This window comes from Paroedura picta, chromosome 6 (genome assembly GCF_049243985.1).
Source record: "Paroedura picta isolate Pp20150507F chromosome 6, Ppicta_v3.0, whole genome shotgun sequence".
NCBI lineage: Eukaryota > Metazoa > Chordata > Lepidosauria > Squamata > Gekkonidae > Paroedura > Paroedura picta.
This window is the reverse complement of record NC_135374.1, coordinates 114,131,164-114,147,828: the sequence shown is the minus strand read 5'-3', so window position 1 is coordinate 114,147,828 and position 16,665 is coordinate 114,131,164. Positions and strand designations below refer to the sequence as shown.

The 16,665-nt window shown below is 45.1% G+C and overlaps 1 protein-coding gene across 5 annotated transcripts in view; it reads right to left on the bottom strand.

The window, feature by feature from the left end:
* The window catches only part of DACH1 (dachshund family transcription factor 1), a 457,015-nt gene that overhangs the window by 257,758 nt on the left and 182,592 nt on the right, over window positions 1-16,665 (bottom strand). The gene's annotated exons all lie outside the window — the stretch shown is intronic.

The following is a 16,665-nucleotide window of genomic DNA, read 5'->3' as shown; positions in this document are numbered from 1 at the left end:
CTTTTCCAGAACGCCCATTATATTAATTGCATTATGAACGCAGCATCTTATATAAAAGAAACAGCGATTTCAACCCTTCAGTGCACTCAAAAATCTTTTGAATATGGTCTCAAATGCAAGGAGTTTACTGAACTGTGAAGCTAATAATAATACTAATAATATTTCACATGTTGTAGTCCGTGCTCTGCAGAAATCAGCTGTTACAGAAGGGGAGGCAACTGTGCCGTGAGCCCAATCTATCTGTCCTTAACCATAGAGTGCTTCAAACATACTGGCTAGAGGTAGCCATTCACACAGACCCCTCTGCCACACATTTCTAACACCTGAAGCAATTACACAGTGGCTTTTCTAATGGTGGAGTCCCAAGCCACTGCTTGTCTCTGTCCTTCTGGAAGGTATTTTTGAGCGCAAAGAGTGGCTACTGGGATTCAAAAGAAGGGAAAACACATACCATAAAACATAATTAAAAATTGCGGAGGCTGCCTATGACAGGAATAACCATAAAAAACAGATACAAACCAGCTGGCTGTTAACAACTTCGGAGTTATAAAAATCTTAAACCTGCCGTAAAGCACTCAATTCGATTTACATAACCACAGAGCTGACATTCCTTTTAGATTCCTCTGCTGGGGATTATTTTGACATGTTTTAAAGCAGCGTAAAAATAAATAAATAAAAGAACTGTAAAAGGAAGACATGTATCATCTTACATAAAAATTCATCCCAGCCGTAACGCCGGCCTTATATGCTTTAATCTGAACATCTCAACTGGAACTCGGAAATATCTGGGATGCTGGTGCCCAGTGCTTTGATTCTATTACCTTATTCCTTCGGTGGTCTTATTTTGGATAGACTTGGAGAGACAAAAAAGAAAATCTATATGGGCACGGGGGCTGATATTTCAATGCAATTGCAAACCCCAAAGAAAAATGATCTGCTCGGACCGGCTTCCAGACTACTGCGGCATACACAAACTTGGAGATGGATTGCATTGACAGCACAAGTTGGTGCTCAGCTCCCTTGCTCGAAAGCATTTCTTAGGAGCCTAATGATGCGGGCAGCGTTTTACAGGGCTAACGCGGCTTGCTATGGGGAATTAAAATAAACAAAATAAAATAAAAATCAATCTTACATTGAGTGAAGTTTTGATGTATAAATGCTGGCAGCTTACATCGCCCTGAGCGCAAAACGAGTTTTGCCATTTTGATAATTTGCTTGATTCCGTGTGCTGCCTCATGCAGGGCATTTTATGCCTGATTTATGCTTAATCGAGTCACCTGCTAAATGTTAAGGAGGGTCAGTGCGAGATAGAAGGGTTACAAGCACAGAGAGCTTTCAGCGGCGCCCCGGCTGACATAAGAAATGGGTGTAGGTGCCAGGGGACAAGCCTTCTTTATTTTTATTTAATGTTCTCCATGGAATATTGCATAAAACATTTATGTGCCATGGAACCAATTTGATTCCGCCATGAAACACAGTGGGCAAACATGCATTAAGGGTCTCGAAAACACACACAAGGACCAAAGCGAAAAAGCTATCGAAGCCAAGGAAGGGGTTGTTTGATGGCTGGCTTTTATACATAATGGAACTGGAAACGCTTGGCTTGAAGAGGTCAAACCACTGCACAACTAAGAATTTTGTTGGCTGTCATAAACAGCCGAATGTTTCCGAATAGGAACGCAAATGAGATATGGCAAACAGAGCCATATATTTGTCCTGATTTGGGGGATGCATGCTCAGAAATGGTGGACACAGTCATGGTGAACGTTAGGTCAGCTCAACACACGGAACATCAGTGTGGCCTATGGATGCTGAATTCAAACTGCTACAAACATATTGCTAGCGCTGGGAGGACTTTCAGAGCATACAATATTTATTTACAACGCTGATTGCATAGAATTATTAAATATTTGCAGACAGTGGTAACTAGACTTCAGAGTTATCAAACAAAGTCAACATTCAAACAAAAAAATTAGCAGGATGGAAAATTAGAGAGATCCAGCTTGATATAGTGGTTAGGAATGCTGACTTCTAATCCGGCAAGCCGGGTTTGATTCCCTGCTTCCCAACATGCAGCCAGCTGGGTGACCTTGGGCTCGCCACAGCACTGACCGAGCAGTGATATCAGAGCTCTCTCAGCCTCACCTCCCTCACAGGGTGTCTGTTGGCAATTGTAAGCCGTTTTGAGACTCCTTCAAGTAGAGAAAAGTGGCATATAAGAACCAACTCTTCTTTTTCTTACTTCTAGATTTTAACACAGAATCTAATAGCAGAGGCCTATGCAGAATTAACTCTGCGTAGGATTTTGGGGGGTGGGAGTGGTACATGACATCTGCTGTGTTACTTTGGGGGGAAACTAGGAACTGCTATAGGGTATCTTTAGGAATCATGGGAAATACTATGATAAAAATGATTGAGTTTCTTGCAATTCCTAGAGCTATCGTATAATACTTCTGGGTCTTCCCTGAAAGAGATGTAGTGGTATAGAGCAGTGGTCCCCCAACCTGAGGTCCGCGGCCCGATGGCCAGGGCGCCGGGCCGCGGTTCCCTCTCCCCGCCCCCCCCACAGTAAAAAACTTCCCAGGCCGCAAGCCTGCGGCCCGGGAAGCTTCTTACTGCGGGAGGGCGGGGAGAGGGAATAAGGGTCGGGCCGCGCATCGTGCATGCGCAGCCCGCCCGCCTGCGCATCGCGCAGGCGTGCTGCGCAGTCGAAATCGGGCACGTGCGGCACTTTTGTGCATGTGCGCATGCGCGAAAGTGCCGCGCATGCACGATTTTGGCTGCGCAGCGCGCATGCGCAGCTATGCATGCGCGCTGCCCGGGCGTGGCCGTCGCCCTGCCGGTCCCCAGCCAAAAAAAGGTTGGGGACCACTGGTATAGAGGAGGCTGGGTCAGAGTGGAAAGCTGTTGCAAACAGACTATACTTTAAGAGATTTATCAGGAGAAATGGAGTTTATATTTAACAGTACTAAATAAGTTTTGAGACTCACAAAGTGGCATCAGCTAAATATAAACAATAGGGAGAAAAACATACTTTTTAAAAATACTAAAAATTTGATCTTGCTCAATGCTTATAGCAACCTTTCTAAAAAAATGTTTACCATTGAGAAACTGTGAAACATTCTTCAGGCTTTGAAAAAACCCAGAAGTGGTGCAATCGTGCAGAATATGGTTGGGGAGCATAGCTGTGTACAGACCCACATAGGGCCCCTTTGGCCCATCATTGCCCGGGGGGCTGGATTAACATGACCATATATGGCCATATCACCTGATAAATATTTAACAAAGTTAAAATATATATTTTACAGTTACAGGCTCTTAATCCTGGGTGACTTCAATGTCCACGCGGACTCGCCCACTTCAGGGCTTGGTGGGGACCTGGTGTCATCCATGGCGACACTAGGGCTCTCGCAATTTGTTGCCGGTCCCACTCATCACGCCGGTCACACGCTTGACTTAATTTTCGGAGCCGGGATAGAGGTGGTTCTGGAGCCAGCTTTGGCTGTGCCATGGTCAGACCACTATGCCCTGCGGGCCCAGCTTGGGATGCCACCCCCTCCCCAGTTGGGATGCCACCCCCTCCCCTTTTGCCTGCCCGCGGAGACTCATGGATCCAATTGGTTTCCGGAATGCTCTGCGGGACCCGATGCCTCCAGCAAATAAGTTCTTGGAACTAGTTGGGGGAACGGACCTTTCCCTGACTTTTCCTTTTCCTAAGCAGCCCATTTGTTCCAGAATTCCTCTCTGAGAGTTGGGAGAACCTCACAAACAAAATGCACCAAAGGACAGGGCATAGGGTTGCAAATTCCAAGCCAAAACTTTCCTTGATATTTTCAGTAGCTGCCCAGTAGAACCCTAAGCAGTGTTGGGAAGAATCTCAATGAGTATAATACCATAGAGCCCAGAGTCATCATTGTTCTCCAGAAGAACTGATCCCTGTATTCTGGAGATCAGTTGTAATTCTGGCAGATGACCAAGTCCCACTGAGGGGTTGGCAACCTTAGCAGGGTACCACACAGATAAGGGTAAAAGGTATCCCTTGTGCAAGCACCAGGTCATGTCTGACCCTTGGGGTGACGCCCTCTAGCGTTTTCATGGCAGACTCAATACGGGGTGGTTTGCCAGTGCCTTCCCCAGTCATTGCCGTTTATCCCCCAGCAAGCTGGGTACTCATTTTACCGACCTCGGAAGGATGGAAGGCTGAGTCAACCTTGAGCCGGCTGCTGGGATCGAACTCCCAGCCTCATGGGCAGAGCTTTCAGACTGTATGTCTGCTGCCTTACCACTCTGCGCCACAAGAGGCTCTTATACAGACAAGGGAGAATCAAGCAAAACCTCCATCTTCCATTGAAGTAAAACTTCCATTGAAATATGAAGAAAAACGGATGCCCTATTTTGCAAGGCTCTCAATACATTTTGAACAGGGCAGTAAGCTGCTTCATGAAGGGGAAAGATCCACTTCACCAGTTCCTTCCACAAGTATTCCTGCTGGATCCAGTCCAATGCTAAGGAAGGCAAAATAAAAACAGTCTTAAGTAAAATACTGCATAAGTGATTGTACTTTAAAAAAAAAACATTAACTTAAATTGGACAGTTATATCGCGGCTTAATACTTTTTCGGCTCATCATGAGACCACGCTGTCTTCTGCATACAGGAAGGAATAAAAATAGCAATGGTTAGGAATAAAAACACGAAGCTATAATGAAGTTATTATTTTGTAAGTATGAAATAATAGCTCTCAGAAGTATGAACTGCCCCATTAACTTCAATGAGGCAGTAGACACAGGCTGGAAATGGATCAGTGCATTTCTCAAAGCTGATCTGCATATGCAGGGGAAAGAAAATGCATGGCAGAGCTCTCCTAGGACTGTACCATTTCAGGGAGGAAGTGGAGATGGGCAAGTCGAAGCGATCCTTCACATAAAATGCTCCTTACGTAAGTTTGTTTTCAGAATAAAAAGTGGGAGGGGAGAACCATGTAGGGTACATTCAAGGATCAGCTATATTAGAAAATGTGTCTTACAGGTAGTCTTATTACAACTGCCACTGTGTTGCACAATTTTATCCATAACCGTGTAGCTGAAAAACTCTTTACAACTTTTGACCAGTCTTGGTGCTCAAAAGAAGTACTGTAAAACTCTAGCCAGTGACCTCTAGGTTTGGTGGTTTTGGTTTATTTGAGCAGCCTCCTCCCAAAACGACCAGCTACTAAATCCCATTGACAGTGATCTGGTTCCTATACATCCTCTAGGACCGGGAACTAACAGTTCAACTAGCAGGGGCTGCGACTTAGAAGTCTGGAGTCTGATATTCATTCATTCATTCATTCATTCATTCATTCATTCATTCATTCATTCATTCATTCATTCATTCATTCATTTTTAGACCATTCCTATCAACACAGCCATCTTGGGGCAGCTTAAAAAGTATTAAAAATAGTATTACAGTTAAAATCAATGAAAACAATTTAAATAGATTAACAGTTAATCTCGCAGATGACTGGCAATCCCCAATTAATTTTTCTGGTTGGGGCAAGCTGACTGGGTTGCAATGGATTACAAGGGAAGCCTGTATTGGTGGTATATTTTTTATTCTGCCAAGACGTCTTGCAGGTCCTACGGAACTATGTTAGTTCCATTATGGCCCCAATGTCATTGGGGAGCTCATTCCACCAGGTTGGGTCGAGGCCAGTGAGACATCTTTGGGGCCAGGGATTACCAGGCAATTTACTGTTGTGGATAGACCCGAGCAGAGATTATACCCAAAATTAGCTATTTCGGGTCAGCTCAGAGACACTCAAAATGACCCCAAACGCTTCCAAATTCCAGGACTAATGATAATTTATGTTCTGGAATTTGGGGGTGTTCTGCAGTTTCAGGGAAGCACAAGAATGGGGAAAGAAACAGAGGAAGCGGCCCACTGACGGTCAATAGTCAGGTAGATCTAGCCTCAATCCATGGCCTTTTACAGTTTTAAGCCTAGGCCCTGATGGAGCAACTACAGTTCTGCAGAGCCTGCAAAATGACACTCTTCCACCAGGCCTATGGTTGAGATCATGGCGACCTACATTTAAATTAGGCCCTTCCTCCTTTCCTCTTTCTCCTTCTCCCCTTCTAAGTTTCATACAGTGCTCCTTTACCCTCCACGGGGACTCATCAATGCATGACCAGCCAATCGAGTCAATGTCTCATGTGCTACTTCATTGTCCTGAACACTCATTTGAGTGGAGTTATATCTTACTCCACTACTGGGAATAAGACCCTTTTTATTAATCATTTTATTTGTTTGTTTATTTATTTGGATTTTTATACCGCCCTTCCATATGGCTCTGGGCGGTTTACATGAAACATCATGAGGTAATTACATGGAACACCACAGCAAATATAACAATCCAAACATAACATATCACCTAGGATATATCAACAGAACATTGTTCAACAAAGCAACTTTAACAGAACCCTTGGGTAGGTCGTATTTAGTCCTGTGAGGGGGGTGTCAGGGGGGACCAGCAGATATTGTTGGGTCAGTTAAGTAAAGGTAAAGGTATCCCCTGTGCAAGCACCGAGTCATGCCTGACCCTTGGGGTGACGCCCTCTAGTTTTTTCGTGGCAGACTCAATACGGGGTGGTTTGCCAGTGCCTTCCCCAGTCATTACCGTTTACCCCCCAGCAAGCTGGGTACTCATTTTACCGACCTCAGAAGGATGGAAGGCTGAGTCGGCCTTGAGCCGGCTGCTGGGATTGAACTCCCAGCCTCATGGGCAAAGCTGTCAGACGGCTGCCTTACCACTCTGCGCCACAAGAGGCTCATCAGTTAGCTTCATCAGTTAGTTGGGTCAGTTAGCCTCAAGCAAATGCCTGGTGGAGGAGCTCCCTTTTGCAGTCCCTGCGGAATTGTGGGAGTTTGGGCAGGGCTGTGATTAGGGTTGGGCACTTCGGTGTCTGAAGTGACCGTTCCCGCCCAAAGCAGCGCAGCTCCTGCACATGTGCGCTAACTGGCGGCTGTGCCTCCTGTCCCTGCTCCCCCCCACGGCTCTAGCTGCTTCAGGCGGGAAGCACCCAACCCTAGCTCTTTGTATTTACAAAGTTTTTAATCCTTAAAATGTTTGAAATATTTTTTCTTTCTTTTATTCTCTGTTGGAACCATTTTTCTTTTTCATTTATTATAGACACTTACCATTATTATTATTATTATTATTATTATTATTATTATTATTATTATTATTATTATATTATCATCATCATCATCATCATCCCATTAAAATGTTTGAATTTAATTGAAATTGACCAGCCTGATGATGGAGAGAGATGGCAGTTGTGTGGATGGAGGGCAGCTACTGTTGTTATAGTTTTATGATGGTTTTGTTGATGTTTCATTACGATGGTGCTTTATTGCTGTTTGTTTTTTAAAGTAAACTGTTGCAAGCCCATCCATGGGGAGGGGAGGTGTACAACCTAGCTAAATAAATAGAAAGGGCCAGATTGGCCTTGGGATTTACTGTTCTGGCATCACCACCACTGGAGAATTCTCCCCCTGGGGGATGGGGAGCTGTCCCCTCATCTGGAAAATGACAAGAGGGTGGCAATGCTCCTGTGAGGCTTGGTTATCAGAGAGGCCATTTCCTCTCCCACCAAAATGGGCATGAAAATCAGCAACTGTACAACACTTATATGAATATAACAGCATAGCAACATCTCTACCAGTTTCTCTGAATTTCCAACTTCCTTGTAGAAAAGAAAAGAAAAGAGTAAGCCCGTAGTTTGTTTCTACTGCAGGGATATATCTGTAATGGAAGGATCTACAGACTTTTTAAAAAAATTAAAAGATGAAACTAGGAACTCTGAGAAACTGGTATTCATGTTGTAGTGCTGCTATATTCATATAGTGCTGTACAACTGCTGGGTTATTATACCAGAATATAAGAGCCAGTGTAGTGGTAAAAAATGGCAGTTTCTAAGCTGGAGAGCTTGATTTGATTCCCCACTTCTCCACATGCAGCCAGCCCCACATGTAGCCAGTCTCGGGCCAGTCCCAGTTCTGTCAGAGCTCTCTCAGCCCCACTTATTTCACAGGGTATCAGTAGTGAGGAGAGGAAGAGAAGGCGATTGTAAGCTACTTTGAGCCTGTTGATGACCTTGGCCTGTCACAGTTGGCTCAGAGATCTCTCAACCTCACCTACCATAAAGAGTGCCTGTTGTGGGGAGAGGAAGGGAAGGTGATTATGAGCCACGAAGACACATGTAGGCCCGCTGGGTGTACTTGGGCCAGTCCCAGTTCTGTCAGACCTCTCACAGCCCCACCAACCTCATAGGGTGCCTGGCAATTGTAAGGTCCTTTGAACTCCTTAGGGAAGTGAGAAGTGGGGTATTCATTTTCATTTTCCAGTAGCAAGGAAGAAAATAAGCACTCCCAGAACTAAACATCACTTGAAGCAAGAAGACCAGAAGCCCACCCACCATTGTCCAGCTGAGGGAACAAGTTACTCTTATGCTGGCCAGGAAGGTAAGACTGAGGCTGGGTCCCTCTCATTCTTTTCCTCTCTGCAAGATGTGGCAGAAGCAGGGGAAGCGAGGGGCGCGGGGGTCCCAGTGCAGGCATGCTGCTCTTCCACCATCATGGGGGGTGTAGAAATGCCCCATTTGGCTCTGCAGCACCGTGAAGCCCCATGGGGCATTTTCTGTCCCTGCGGGGACGCTGTAGGTCAGGGGGTGGAGCCAGGATGTCCTGGCCAGGCCTCTGATGGCTGCCATGGCAAGAAAGGGAATACAGAAAAATCAGCATTCCCTTGGTGCAGGACATCTGAGGCCCTAAAGTGGGCCAGGGCCTGGAGGGCCAGGTGGCACCGGCATCATGCATAAGCAGGGATTAACCCCACTGTCATTTAGGCGCAGAGACACCCTTCTCTGTCCATGCATAATCAATATACAAGAGTCTTACAACAAGCCAGTTTGGAGTTGTCCTATTAGCATATTTTTCTCTCCTCACTGCCTCCAGTGATTGATGTAAGGCAAGCTTTCTCAGCCTTGACGGCACTCGAAGGGTTTCCCCGAATGGGTGGAAGTTATTTATATTTTAATATATTTTTTAAAGTTGTTAAACATTTATCAGGCGGGTGATACCACCATATACGGTCATGTCAACACACCCACCCCAAATGGGAAAGGCCCCAGGTGAGCATGCACACAGCTCTGCTTCCCAACCGTATTCTGCATGATTGCACCACTTCTGGGGTTTCTCAGAGCCTTAAGAATGTTTCAGGGATTTCTCAATGGTAAAAAGGTTGAGAAAGGCTGATCTAGGGCAACGTCAGGAGAAGGCCTTGGCTTCTATGCCCTGTCTATCTGCTCTGCAGGGCAACAATGTTATACGCTTGCCTCCACTGATCAATGTTGTTCATCCAGCAGCTCACCATTTATGTTTCAAGTCTGCTTTAATCATTGCTCACGCAACATCTGAATCAAACTATGGTTCACAGTGTGACAAAAATTTTACTCTTCCTACTGTCACCACTGGCAGTCTCCAGTACTTTAAATCCTAGATTTATTAAGATGTAGATAAGAAAACGGTTTTCACCTTGAAGTATTCTAGCACTAGCTGGGTCGATATAACAACCTTTCTATGTCCACCCCATACGTTTTACCTCGGCGGCTTGGTGAAGCGCGCCTTTCTAGGTCCTATTTTCATAAGGGTGTTTCCTTCAATGTCTTCTCTTTTAACTCTTTCAGCACAACTGTATACGGCACTGGTCAGACCACACCTGGAGTACTGTGTGCAGTTCTGGAGGCCTCACTTCAACAAGGACCTGGATAAAATTGAAAGGGTACAGAGGAGAGCGACGAGGATGATCTGGGGCCAAGGGACCAAGCCCTATGAAGATTGGTTGAGGGACTTGGGAATGCTCAGTCTGGAGAAAAGGAGGTTGAGAGGGGACATGATAGCCCTCTTTAAGTATTTGAACGGCTGTCATTTGGAGGAGGGCAGGATGCTGTTCCCATTGGCTGCAGAGGAAAGGACACGCAGTAATGGCTTTAAACTACAAGTACAACGATATAGGCTAGATATCAGGAAAACAATTTTCACAGTCAGAGTAGTTCAGCAGTGGAATAGGCTGCCTAAGGAGGTGGTGAACTCCCCCTCACTGGCAGTCTTCAAGCAAAGGTTGGATACACACTTTTCTTGGATGCTTTAGGATGCTTTGGACTGATCCTACATTGAGCAGGGGGTTGGACTAGATGGCCTGTGTGACCCCTTCCAACTCTGTGATTCTATGATTCTAACTGCCACTAACTGCCTTTAACTGTCATCAACTGCCTTTCCTCATCCTGGATTCTTTCAGCTTCCATCAATCAGGTACATAGTTTCCCAAGCTGACCAATCATGGGCAAGCCAGGCAGTGACCAATAGTCTCAGTTTTAACTTCTTTCTTAATATGCTCAAAAAGCCATTTCCCCTATTCCTTTTGTCCTTTACTGTTTTGTTGTCTAACTTTCATTTTGTCGCAAGCCGTTACCAAGAATCGTCTCCATACCGTGATCCGAAACCATGATTAGCAATGGATTGGTGAAATGCGGTTTGAAAAGAATTCTTGATCTGGACAAAATGGCAAGCAATGGTTCCGCCATGCGAGAACGGGAGGGAAGCAGCCTGTGCCCCACAAGGCCAGAGGGAATGGGAAGAGGGAACCCATACAAGTTCTCTCCTTGTTTTTGAGAAGCTTTGCATTAATTGATATTTGGACAGGTAAAATATATTGATACTTGATGATAGAGAAGTGCACAGATATTTAGCTTCAAGGACAGATTTTTTTTGTAGATCTGAAGAAACACTCCTATTTCGCTATCAAGTTGTCATCCCCTCACAAACAAAAAAACAGATGAAACATTTCCAAGTTGGGTTGCCATCTTGCCAGGTCCTTCAACGCTGCCCATGGGGGGATGGGCGGGAGAGTTCCAGGAGTGGGGAGAAGCACCCCAATGTGCCAACTTCATCCAGAAGTCATGTTGGCACATCGGATACATCTGAGGGGGGAGGAGTGACACTCTGGGCAAAACTCTGCAGTAAAATTTGCTCCAAACCATAAAGCTTTGCCCACAAACCAGGGTGTCAAACCCCTGAGTACCCCTATGTGCCAATGGTCCTCTTCTGGGTTCTGGTAGGTTGGGGGAGGAAGTGGGGGAACAAGGTGCATCTGGAAAGGGGGGACCATCGCCCAGACCAATAGCCCTGGCAATCCGATTTCCAAACCATACTTCTGGAACAGAAAATACTATTCCGATAGGGTATGTTAGAACGGTATTAATCAAGATATTTACAATCACAGACACATCCAAGGCAGCAAAAAAAAAAAAAAAACTGCAAGCACTACAAATAATAATGATTATACTATAAGCTTTGTTAAAGGGAATCACATTAAGTTACCATAGGAACACCACTGCAAAAGGCATGTAGAGGCTAAGAAATGTAGGAGATGTTCGCATTTAGCGACAGAGATGAAATGAGGAGACTTCTACTGGGACCGGGACCCAGATGGATTTGTGTTAAGTGAATAAATACAATTAAATCATAAATAACTTCAAAAGAGGTAGCGGAGCAGAATCAAATGCAGAAAGCCGCTGGCCAAGGGGACACACAAGCCATAAATGGGAAGGGAGGGGAACTAACCGTAAAGTTTCAATGCAAATGGGGGGGGGGGAGACCTGGTTATGCTAACAGGACATCTGGGTCCTCTTACTAAACTGACATTAGGAAAAGGCATAACTTAATTGCTCGGGTATTTGAATGGAGAAGGACGTGAATTTCTTTGCAACAGCTGATCCTATGCACACACTGCCAACAGCTTAAACAACTATTTAACAATAGCTATTTTAACATCATGTTATCATCCTCACATTTTATGCTATGCCAGATCGTCCCTTTTGAAGTTCTTAAAAAATTACAGGTATGATGACGTTTAAATGTATTGAGGAAAAGGGCTACTTATTAATCCAAAATGGAAATGAAACAAACAAACGAAAAGATCATTTAAATTTTTAAATACCATGCTTTATTCTATCGACTGCCATTTGATGGGTCAGTTAAAAATCCCCAGCTTATAAAACCCTAAAGGGAAAGGATGAAAGGAACAAATTAAGGGATGGAGATGGGTCGAATCTCGAAAACGATACACAAGAGCACCCAATTAATTTCCCTTTATGTCCCCACGGCTCGAATTTATGCTCTGGTTTGTTAAAAACAAATCCCTAAGGTTGGAAAGATAATACATGGGAGCAAGTTCATATGCATATCCCATCCAAATTTATGACTTGCGTAGCAAAACCTGTGTTTGGAATTTATCCTAAGATTAAATAGGTGCAAATCTGAGTCTGTTGAAATTTGGGATGATTATTAATATAAATGTCACTGTCCCGCATGTCAAAATATGGATGAATTACACATGTAAGCTAATGTGCCCATCTGAAGGGGGGGGGGGAGAACCGTGATTTACAGACAATGAAATACCACATTGCCCAGGGCAAGTTCTAGGAACAAGTTTATCCGTGTGGAAGGAGAGAGAATACGCCTCGATCTTCTAGACATTGTTAAGCATCACAAATCCTTGCTCCTTAATGCCAGCCATGAAAATGCAGTTCACGACACAAGCTAAACCAATTAGAAAGGTAACTGACCTACCAAAGGGAAGAGAGAACTTTAAAATATGATACAAAGTGCTCTTAAAACAGGACTCAGTAAAGTGTGCATGTTAGCAACAAACCAACATATCAATTTGTGGTCAATGTTTTCTTATGCTGAAGTATCTCCTAGACCAGCAGTCCCCAACCTTCTTGTAGTCGGGGACTGCCTCCGAGGGTGGGAGAGAGCTGGCGGCCTGGCCACAGCAGCTGCACGTAAACGCGCACGTGCAGTTGCCGCGCCTGCGCGTTTTCGCCACTAGGTGGCGCTAACGCGCATGCGCAGAACAGCCGCACGTGCACGTTTTCGCCAGCAGGGGGTGCAAACACGCAGGCGCGGCGGCTCCGCACGTGCGCGTTTGCGTCGCTGGCGTGCCAGCAGCCGCACCTGCCTCTTCTCCCCCTCTCGCTGCGGGGGACGGGAAGGCAGGCGCGGCCGCTGGCGGCCCGGTACCATGGCCTTAACGGCCCGGTACCGGGCCGGAGACCGGGGGTTGGAGACCTATGTCCTAGACCTCATAGCTGAGAGTTTGTTCATTTTCTGAATTAAAATTAATGGTACACTTTGCTATTAAGGGGAAGAAGTCACGTAAGCCCAGTGAAAGAATAAGAAGTGTATGCCCTCGATGGAGTCCATGCCTTGTTTAAATATTTGAGTTTGCGGTCTAAACTAAATTAAAACTAAACTGAAACTAAAAACAATTCTGCAGGGCCTGCAAACTGGAGCTCTTCAGCCAAGACTTTAGTCAAGGCCAATGAACCAACTCCAGCAAACTTAGAGGCCCCTTAGCAGCCCCTCCTCCACAAACTGCATCTGGCAGACGAAGAACCAATCCACGGTGCAGTGTTAATAATTAAAAATGTAAAATGTTCTGCTGTTCAATCTTATGCTGTTAGTAATGCTATAAGGTAAAGGTATCCCCTGTGCAAGCACCGGGTCATGTCTGTCCCTTGGGGTGACGCCCTCTAGCGTTTTCATGGCAGACTCAATACGGGGTGGTTTGCCAGTGCCTTCCCCAGTCATTACCCCCCAGCAAGCTGGGTACTCATTCTACCGACCTCGGAAGGATGGAAGGCTGAGTCAACCTTGAGCCGGCTGCTGGGATTGAACTCCCAGGCTCATGGGCAGAGCTTTCAGACTGCATGCCTGCTGCCTTACCACTCTGTGCCACAAGAGGCTCTAATAATGCTATACGTTCACAATTATAATGGTTTGCCTTCGTATTGGATCACAAATAACGTTTCCTGTATTGTATCACAAGTTCAAATGTAAACTGCCCTGAGCTGCAAGGCAGGGTGGTATATATAAGTATAATAAAATAAATAAAATAAATGTATCTTCTCTGGCAGCAGCTCAGGCTGAACAAGGAATTATCCTGAGATGCAGCAGGCAGCCTCCCCTGGTGGCTATTCTGAGCTCATGGGAGCAATTAATAAATGAAATTAATGTGTTCCTCACAGCAAAGTATGTGAGCTGAAAATTACTGTCCTGTTGTCATATCATGGTAAAGATAAGGTGTGCTGTCAGATTGCACATGCTCATGGCAACCCCATCAAGAAGAAGACTCATGGAGTTTTCAAGGCAAGAGGTGGGCGGAAGTGCTTTACTGCTGCCTTCCGCTGCACAGTGCAAGTGACCATGACCCGGGATTTTTCAGCCCTGGCCCCAGCCAGGTGGAACTGTCTGCCAAAGAGATGAGGGCCCCTGCGGAATTGTAATCTGCTCAGCACGGCCTGCAATTCAGAGCTGTTCCACCAGGTCTCTGGTCGGGGCCCAAAATAATCATCAAGAAGTGCTGGCAGCACTGTTGGAGATGGGGAAGATCTTCTCCACGAACCCTAGAACCCACCCCGTCTGCAGTATTTGATTGACTGATTTAGATTTTTATACCACCCTTTCATACGGCTCAGGGCAGTTTACATAATAACGTATGTACATGGAACGAGCTAACATAACATAATAATAACAAAAATAATCCAACAATAATCCATCAATGGTTCTGAATCTTAATCATCAATAATATAATGGAAACGATAACTTAGATAAGCTCCCAGATAGGTCAGACTGGTTCAGGGCATGGATGTCTGAGGGGAAATCTATGGATGCTGTTGGGTTTGGTCGGTCTCAGGTGGAGGAGCTCTCTTTTGCAGGCCCTGCAGAATTGTGGGAGTTCAGGCATTAACTGAGGGGAATTAGATGATGTCTATGTTTTAACATAATGTTGTCACCTGCCTTGAGCAGTATTGGAAGGCCAGGCTAGAAAAATAAAGATTCATTCACTCATTCATTCATTTATATCAGTTCATCTACCTTGGTGGTTTCTATACAAGTATGCACGCATACTTGGAGCACATTCTTGGAGCACATTCAAGGAGCACATTCGTGTTCCTCGTGGGCAGCCCGGGTGCCTGCGGGCAGTTCCTTCACCCCCCACTCCCACCCCACCCGGAGCGCAGATGCCTGCCAGTGGCTGGGCTACTCACAAGGAGCACAAACATAACTGTAACTCCTTGCACTGTGCAACTCCCTCGCATTCATTGTCTCAAACATTTCCCAGTACGTGAACCCTTCCGTGCTGAAATCTTGTCTATCAGTACAAGCAAGCATTGGTTTGGTAATGAAGCAGTCTTGAACGTGTAGTTCTCATTTAGACATTTTAAAGTGGAGCTACAGTGATGAATATGTAGAACTTAGCTTTGTTCATTACGCTTTCAAGATATTCTGCTTGCACTGTCTCGTGTAATGCTAATGTCTCCTTGTTTTCTGTAGACCTGACCATTATCCAAAATTCTCCATCAAGTGTCATGTTTTCTTGATCGAGGTTTCTAGCAGAACGTAACGTTTCCTTATCATAGGGTTGTTGCGCGTGTGCAGGCAAAACTGCTCTTTTGCTCTGCAATGGAAACGTCACCAGAACACTAAAACCCAATTAAGAAATCCGATGAATTAGATTCGGGAGGGGGGGGGAGGAAACTAAATCAAATAGGGCAGTGATAATTTGTTCAGCTGGCAGGCCCGGTAAACTGTGCAACAGCAGCATATCTGTTTAAAATAAGAAAAATAAAAAATAGATGTTTAAAATAAATTTAGATACATGAATAAAGGAAAGCTAGATACTTTAGGGACGAACAAGAGTTTTAGGACCATAAGTTTTCAAGAGTCAAAGTCTTCTTCGTCAGAAACAAGTTGGAATGAAGATCCTGCAGCCCTCATATGCTAATAAGAGGGGTTTTACAAAGAAGGAACTCGGATTGCAGAAGTACATTCCACATTGTAATCAGCTTGATTAGATATAGCCGACTCATACCTAGCTGTTCTACCGCAGACCATTACAGCAACCCTCTGAAGCGATAAATAAAGGAACATTTATTTTATCTGCTAAGTTTTTTTTCCCTAAGGTTATCGGCAGAAGTAGAACGGTCAATGGGGCTTCCTCAGGTGGGAGGGAGGTGAGTAGTGGAATGCCTCAGGGCTCAGTAGTGGGCCCAGTACTTTTCAACATTTTTATCAATGATCTGGACAAGAGGGTGGAGGGACAATTCATTAAATTTGCAGATGACACCAAATTTGGAGGGATAGCAAACACCCCAGAAGACAGTGATTGAGTTCAGCAAGTTCAGCTAGAAAAGTGGTCAAATGAGATGCCATTCAGTAAGAAGTGCAGAGTTCTGGGTCACAAAAATGAAAAGCATACATACAGATTGGGAGATGCTCTTCTGGGTAGCCATGTGTGTGAACGAGATCTTGGGATATTTGCGGATAAATAAGAGCTGACTGTGTGATGTGGCGGTGAAGAAGGCGAAAGTCATCTTGAGTTGTATCAACAGAGGCATCACATTGAAATTAGTTAGACCACATCTGGAGTATTGTGTGAAGTTCTGGAAGCTTCACTACAAAAATTGAGAGGGTGGAAAGGAGACCAAAGGGCCTGGGGATGAAGCTCTGTGAGGAAAGGCTGATAGACTTGAGAATGTTTAGCTTGGAGAAGAGGAGGC